Genomic DNA, 8,039 nt, shown 5'->3' with positions numbered 1-8,039 from the left:
TCAGTGCTAATGGTGAGTTAGCCTCCTCCAGAGTACTCTAAGGAGACAAAGTGGAGAGACAGAACATTGCATAGACTTTAAATAAAAACTGAAGGGTCATCTCATTTTTAAAAGGTAGGGAGTGAGATCCAGGAAACATGAAGAAAAGATTTTTATTCTTCTTACAAAATTGAGGCAGTTGTCCAAGCTAGAATTTGCACCTCTACCTTCAGACTTTTGAGGCAGTGTTGGAATCCTGGGACATTTTAATTCCTAGGTAAGTCTGATTCTCAACTGTACCTCTGTGATGGCTAGAGACTGGCCCCACCTGCTTCCCTGAGCTCACAACACATGGCATCCACTGAAAGGATTAGGAAAATAGAATCAAAGTGCATTTTAAAGAACTGCTTGGGAATAGATGAGGATGATTCTCCCAGATCAGTCCCAGATAGAAAAAGAAAGGTCAGAATGAGATTATAAACTCTAGGCCAATTATCTGAAGACCCTTAACTGCCCAAGTGGAGCAGGAGGCTAGGGAAGTCCTGGAAACAGTAGCAATATTGCCCAGCCTTAGCAAGCAAATCTCTTTCCTCACTCCAGGTCAGAGTGCTTTCTGCCTACCTGAAGGAAGTGGAAGGCACAATATGTGGAATTTAGAGGTTTTCAGTTGTATTCCTATATTTGGGTGTCCTGATATCATTGACCATTTGCTGAAGTTCAGACATGCCCTAGCAAAGAATTATGATTTTTAAACCTCGGGGCTTAATGTCTGGTGTGAATAACTGGGTCTCATAACACAACCCTAAGCCATCTAATGTCCTTTAGGAATGATTAACTCTGCTTCATGGAATGTTCCAGAAAGCAAGCTCACAATTAATTCTTCATGATCACAAAGTAGCACTAGCACATGGTTCTTCACGGTTTGTGTCACATTCCTGCAGATGGGAGGGCTTCTCCTGACATGCTGTATTGACTTTTCCTTGATGTCCAACAGGTGTAGTGTTGAGTCATCTTATGCTTTGAATCAAAGATAGAACAAACAAAGGACAGGATTTAGGATTAAGAGCCCTGCGCTCCTTCAAGTGACTATAGAGCCAGAAAAGGGTGCACATAGTCATATTTACCTAAGCTGTGCCTTTACTAAGTTCAACTAGACGAGTAGTTTTAAAAGTGGAAGCCTTGGGATTTCCCTCATTGTGATAAGATAGCAACAAGGGTTAAGGTCCACCCAAATATTTTTCTACCAACTTAAAACACTGAAACAATATTCCAAAGGATCTATTTTTATAGTACTTTAAATTGAAGATTCTGCCATCAAATAGATCTAGTACTGGCTATGTTCCTAGGGCAAGAGGATTATCATTTCTTTGTCTTGGTTCTATCAATTTTGAATCTTCAAGGCCATTGGTGAAGATTAAATGGGTAATGGTATAAAAACACTTTGTGTATGCCTGGTGTCTTTGAAGGGAGTTATAATGCCCTTCCAATGTAGAGACAGACCAAGGAAGGTCTTACTGGAGCTCTTCCCCTGTGGTTACTACCTTCAACAATACATAGGTCAGAAGCATGGGATGCTAGACCATGCTGCGAAGCAAGAGATGGTCAGCCAAAGTCTATCACAGCTTGAGAAGTGGTAAGGAAGCAATGGAACATTCTCTAGCCTTTGCACGGGGTGGAAGACTTTGCTGCTATTGTCTGTCCTATCCTATTTTTCTTACCTCAAGTGTGCAGTGCTATTCTTGGTCTATGGGTCTATGTATTTTGAGAGCTGTAATGAGGTACCTCTTAGCATCCCTTGCCATTTTCAGGCAGCTTTTACTAGCTGCCTCGGCACTGGGACAACCTAGCAATTTAAGAGCTATAGTGGATGAAGCTGGAAATAGAGAGACCCACAGTTCCAGAAAGCTGAAGTGGGAGTAAGTCTGTGGGTTCTCTCCTTCACAAAAGAAGAATGCTAATGTGGTGGAAAACCATACACGCAAATGTCCCTAAAGGACTAGTAACTTGGCTTTCTACCTCTCCTCCTACCCCTTGTCCAGGGAGTACAGGAGGATGGATGATCTCTTAAGTAGCATAGAAACAGCATTCTCTAGTTGAGGAGTTAATGGAACAATAAAATTCTTCATTCACCCAAGGGCTGGCTCTGTGAAAGTTGCTTGATCATGATTCATGTTGAGCTCAAATTCTACTAGCATGGGAATAAATTCTAAGAAAGTAAAGATGTCAGTTAAAATAGCTTTGGAGGCAAAAAACGCAACCCTTAAAAATGCCTTCAAGTTCCAAATGACCAATCATCCTTTCCTTTGCTACAGCACACAACATTCTAGAATTTCAAAGCCGGTCTTTTCTGCACATGATTTTCCAAAGCCTGTTATAACTATGAAGCTATGAAGTCATTCCATGGTGTAATTATTTCTGGATCTGCAGCATTCCTCTTAGAAAGTACCTATTCTCTGACACTACAAGGCAGGGCCTCGGTTAAAAAAAAAAAACAACAAAATAACCAAAAATACAGAATGATGTCTGTTTCAAAGGAACCTTGCAATTCTTTCTTCTCTTATGGCTGGGAATAAAGAGAGAAAAATGCTGTGTGTGTGTGTGTTGTGTTTTGATCAGGTTTCCACTCCCCCAAATGTTGTCCTTACTTTAAACACAGGATGAAGGAAATGCTTGTCTCCAGGAGCTGACACATCCCTGGTCATATTTCAGATACAATTAGCCCCCATTGATGGTGGTGGCTGATCTGTCAAGTGAGTAGCTAATCTTATCTGTGGTTCACAAATGACTCAGATGGTAGCTTGTGACTTTGATTACTGGGAGCCTGGACCCCATCAGAGGGCTCTACTCCAAACAGTGATCTCTCCAGCCTCCTGCTCCAGGAGATCAAAGCCCTCTCCCTCTCCCTATCTGCAGGGAAGCTCATTAGAGGGAGACTGTCAGGGTTATAATCACGCAACAGTTTTACTTCTGGGTTATAACGCTTTCCCCTTCTTATCAGCCTGTGAGGTCCAAAGTGAGAAGGATAAAGGAGGTACAGATGACATACGATACATTTAATAGGCTCACTGGTGACTGCCGGGGCCCCAGCTCTCTGCCACTGTGGCCTCACTGACTACTGAAGGACTACCCACCCCCATCCCCCAAACTGGAAGGATTAGGCTTTATTCCTAAATAAGAAGGTGGAGTGGGGAGAGGAATTCATAGTCCCTAGCAGTTCCTTTACTGCACTTTGCAGTCCAAAGATGAGCTGTCTTGACATTTCAGAGCCAGTGTGAACTCGGACATTTTGCTGTGAATATTTGAATAAAAATTCATGCTTCCTTTGTGGGATTTAATGCCCAGATTTGAAAAGTCTCTTCACAGGAAACCTCCTATGGTCATTTGACTTATTCCTGGATTCCTTTTCCTTTTCCAGGATTCAGCTAAAATCCCTTCATTCTGGTTGAAACGCCGCCCTGTGTTCCCATAGTCCCTGGGGGCGGGGAGGGGTGGCTGTCACCCACACTGCTTCCGCCATGCCTGCCTTTCTTACCATTCATTTTTCTCTTCTTCCCTGAGAGTCCACAGAATATCTAAGGGTGTCTCCCCTTGATAGACATGTGACCTTCAAATGAGTTAAAGTTTCATGTGCGGAAGAAATTTACAAAGCCCACTGAGACAGCTCTGTGTTTCTTGTGGGGCCTCATCCTCCTTTGGAGTTTCACTGAAACCCATGTAGATGAGAGTGCGTCTGACACAGGGCCCACAAATTTAGATTTCTAACGAGTCCCCAAGATGAGAACCATGGATCAAACCTAATTTTCCTATTTATAGGTGGAGAACTGAGGCTTGGATTGGAGAAGTAGCTTCTCTAAATATATACAAAGGCAGAATCATTCAATCCAAATGTAAGCTCTACTTTTCCTGGGCCTATTGTCTATCTATGTCTCTTTCTCTCTCCAGTTCTCTCTCTCCCTTCCTCCTCGCCCCCTGCACATTTATGTGTTGCATGTTTGAAATGCATAAGGACTCCTCTCCTCCCCACCCCCCAACAGCTGTCCATTTCATAGACAACTTTCAAACCCAGGTCTTTTATCTTATATCCTGTGGTTATGCCACAGCATGACAATTCTTTGTGTGGACTTTGGATACTGGAAAGTTCTGTCACCTTGCTGCCAGGCACTAAAATACTTAGGGGAAACCCATGTCACTTAAAAAAAATTATAGAGAGATGAGAAGATTTCATGGTTGGTTGACTGGGTCGCCATCACCTGCCTCAAGTCTACTCTTAGTATAATCTCGATAGTCCACACAGTGCCAGCAGCTCTCATTGCTGGGTGGAATGAGAAGCAACAGCAGTGGTTTTGGGAGTGGGTGATTTAAACTGGGTAGATCAAGGGTTAACTTCACTTCCTTACATCCCTTGTGGTATAAAATTTCTCAAGGGACTTAAATTCTAGGAGACGTATTTTGTTGTTGCGTAAAGTAGGAAATGAATCTACTTCATAGGGTTATTAGGATAATTAAAAGAAGTAATCTTTAAATCATCCTTGCCAGGTGTCTAGAGCATGTGGAGTGTTTGGCTAACCTCAACTCTTATCGTCCCTTTCTTTCTCCCTTCACTCCCCTCCTCCCTGCCCCCCACAGTTACCTAAGATCATCAGGACTTGAGTTAAAAAGGTGTAACTCAGTTAGAAGAAGGAAAATAACAGTTTCGCTTTCTCCCCTGTATAGCATTGATTGAATAACGGTTCTTTCCTCAGCATTAACTGAACCATGTTCCCTCTCAGTGAAATCATTCAAAACATATGGGAGAGAAATTATTTGCATTTAAAATAATAATCTTTCCATTAAATATAATTTAGAAGGCATTAACATTAATTGTAATTATAATGGAATACATGTCTCACACATTATATGATGAAAGAAAGCCAGGCACACTTCAGGAATTAGTGACAAACTTATCAGAATATTAATCTCCTTTAGTTACCCTTTAAGAGAATAAATAATCACTCAGTGACTGCTAATATAATAGATTACCCTTTGGCTAAGATGGATGATAATTTAAACTTTAGCAGAATTTATTTATTTAACTAACCGAAATCATGAGTCAATTTTATTTATTTTAAGAGACAATGCAGTAAAAACAAGAAAAACTTGAATAATTAAAATTATAATTAACTTCTGTGAGAAAAAACAAATTTCATCAATTCTGAATGAAAAAGTGAACATGTATCTGAACTATATATTAATTATGCATTTGTTAAATGGACTCTTGGAAACAGCTTTAATTAAGTCTTAGGCTAATTCTTAGAGTAAAACCAATGCAATCACCTAAAAGTACATATCTTTTGATTTTTTTTAGCTATGGAATTTCTGAGACATTAGACAACTGTTTCTGTAATTGGCTCATAGCAGCTGTTAAGATCCTGAATAAATTTTTATCAACTCTGTTGTAATTGTTTTTTGCTCCCATCATAGAGTACAGAGATCTCATTGCTGAAAAAGAGCCCTACCTGCATTCTATTTATCATAGCTTTTACAGATACGCCTGACAGCAATGTAATTTCTCCTGGTTGTTATTTTATGATTATGCTGCAGTGTCACTAACAGGTAGGACTCACTCGTCTCCCAGTTTGTGAGCAGTTGGCAACCTTAGCCCATGACTGTGTGTGATCTCTGTGTGATTATGAATACTACCATTGGAAGGTGGGGGCTCTTTACTTCTATATAGGGTGGTTTCAGCCACTCAACACTCATGCTTTCTCTGCCTTGCATTTCTTAGAAGGAGGAAGAAAAATAGCAGGAGAAAGGAGGAAGGACATACTTGGTTGGCAGGTTGGGAAAATAGATCGTAATTATCTACTTTAGAAAGCCAGCTTATATATCAGAGAGAAAACTTCTATTGACCCTAAGATTCTGTCCCTTCAGCCATCTGAGGTGTTGCCCATGCTGCTAGTTGAGACAGTATTTTTTTCTAAAAATGCAGTGAAATATTAGTAGCTCCACCTGGTTGGAAATGTAAAACCACCTGCCGTAGGTATATGAGTAAACTCAGGATAACGGTTCATTTATCTACTTGTTTAGCTTTGCCAGTCTATAGCAGGGCTTGCTACAATCCTGATTCTCCTGTCGTAAAGCAAGCAACTCCAGACCAATAGACTGGAAAACAATGCTAGGGTTCTACAGAATCACACAGCCATCCAAACCACAGTTAGACTAAGATAGAATTCCATGTCATGACCATGGTGAGTTTAAAATGTCTAGAAGATAGATGAAAAATGGACCAAAAAATGTCATCACTTCTTAAGATTCTCCATTCCCAGACATTTTTCCAAGAAAGTGAGGGCAGGTCCCCTAAATGAATGACTGGTATTCCTGCCTTCTGTTACAAATCACTCCTTTAATACCTTCAAAGTCTGTGTATCTTCCATTTTCCATCTCCTTTAGATGAGACCACACTCACAGGCGAGGTTTTAGAGTTTTATGAACAACAAGACAGGATATTGTCATGTGCATCTCAGTTTTTCTGAGACAGACACGAGGTCTTCCACAAGCCCCAACATAGACACCAACCATAGTTGTCACCTAGACATGTGCCTTATGCTTTCTTGGAATACAGACAGGTGTTGACATTTTTCTGAAAACCTTAGCCTCTTGAGGATGTGGAGGGGGGAATATGAGCTGAATTTGAATCATGCTTTGTTCTAGGGTAGAAGTAGCTCATGACAGTCCCAACCAGATGATGCCTGAGATGTTGAAAGAAAAGAATGAGAATTCTGCCCTCACTGTAAGTCCTGGTTTCTGAATAGGTTCATCATACTGGGTTCTAAAGCAGAGGACTGATTCTTTCTAAGCTGAACAGTAGACCCTTGCTATGATTCTGAGTCTGTAGAGTAGACATCCAGAGAAGCGAATGTCTTTGGAATGTAGTTTATTTACCGAGGCCTTCCTTTGTGTGTAATTTCATGTGATCAGTAAGAGTTGGGAGGCCTGTTCATGACTTAAAAGCATTTGAACTCTAGCTGGAAGGTGAAGGAAAAGCCTATTCCTCTAATACAGTGGTTCTCAACCTTCCTAATGCTGTGACCCCTTAATATAGTTCCTCATGTTGTGGCGACCCCCTCAATCAAAAATTATTTGCATTGCTGTTTCATAACTGTATTTTTGCTATTGTTATGAGTCATAATTAAGTATCTGAGATGCAGATGGTCTTAGGTGACCCTTGCAAAAGGGTTATGCCCCACAGGTTCAGAATCATTGCTCTAATACTATTAATTTATTAATGTATATATCTTTTCACCAGCTGCATTTGAAGTGTCTACTTTGTATCATTCTCCACTAGTCGTGGGTAGGGTACACAGAAGAAAATAAGACATGAATCTCAAAGACCTACAGACCATTAGAGGAAAGAGGAGACAAGATTACATGGAATCAGAGAAAAGTCCTGCACAACCTGTGATGTGAGAAGCATGGAGGAGGGTTGGGCTTTCTGTCCTCGAGCACCAGGCAAGAATTCTCAGAGAGAATGAGTGAGGAGATGAGCCCCAAAGACCAGATTCTGATGTGGCCACTGAGATGAAACCTATCTCAATTAAATGAGGAAATACCATTGGCTAAAAGTATGGCTTTGGAAGGAGAAGAAATCAGTGGGGTTTTGTCTATTAGGTGAGTGGTAGAATCCATCTTCAAATAATTTAGAAGGTAATTGCCATCTCTTCCCCCTCCCCCATTCTCCCTTATCCTCCTCCTACTTCTCCTTCTCTTCCTTTTCCTCCTCTCCCCCCACACTGGGATTTTATTCGTTTATTTTTAAGGTATTACATTTCCATACATATGGGTCATACTTTGTTCTAATTATTCTTATTGTCCTGCTGCTTTCTCCCGACTCTCTTACCCAGCTCTTGAATGTTATTTCTTTAGGAGTCTCCATTTATTTCGACACAGCTGCTTCTTTCTTTAGAATCCCAGCTTATGTCCAACACCATGACAATTTTATATAAATATTGATTTTTTTATAACAAGCTCAAGATCTTGGATCTTTTCATTAGCCTACACTGCTTCTCTTGGGCAGCAGAAAG

This window comes from Peromyscus maniculatus, chromosome 22, assembly GCF_049852395.1.
Source record: "Peromyscus maniculatus bairdii isolate BWxNUB_F1_BW_parent chromosome 22, HU_Pman_BW_mat_3.1, whole genome shotgun sequence".
Classification (NCBI taxonomy): Eukaryota; Metazoa; Chordata; class Mammalia; order Rodentia; family Cricetidae; genus Peromyscus; species Peromyscus maniculatus.
The sequence above is the reverse complement of the archived record's forward strand: the minus strand, read 5'-3'. Positions refer to the sequence as shown.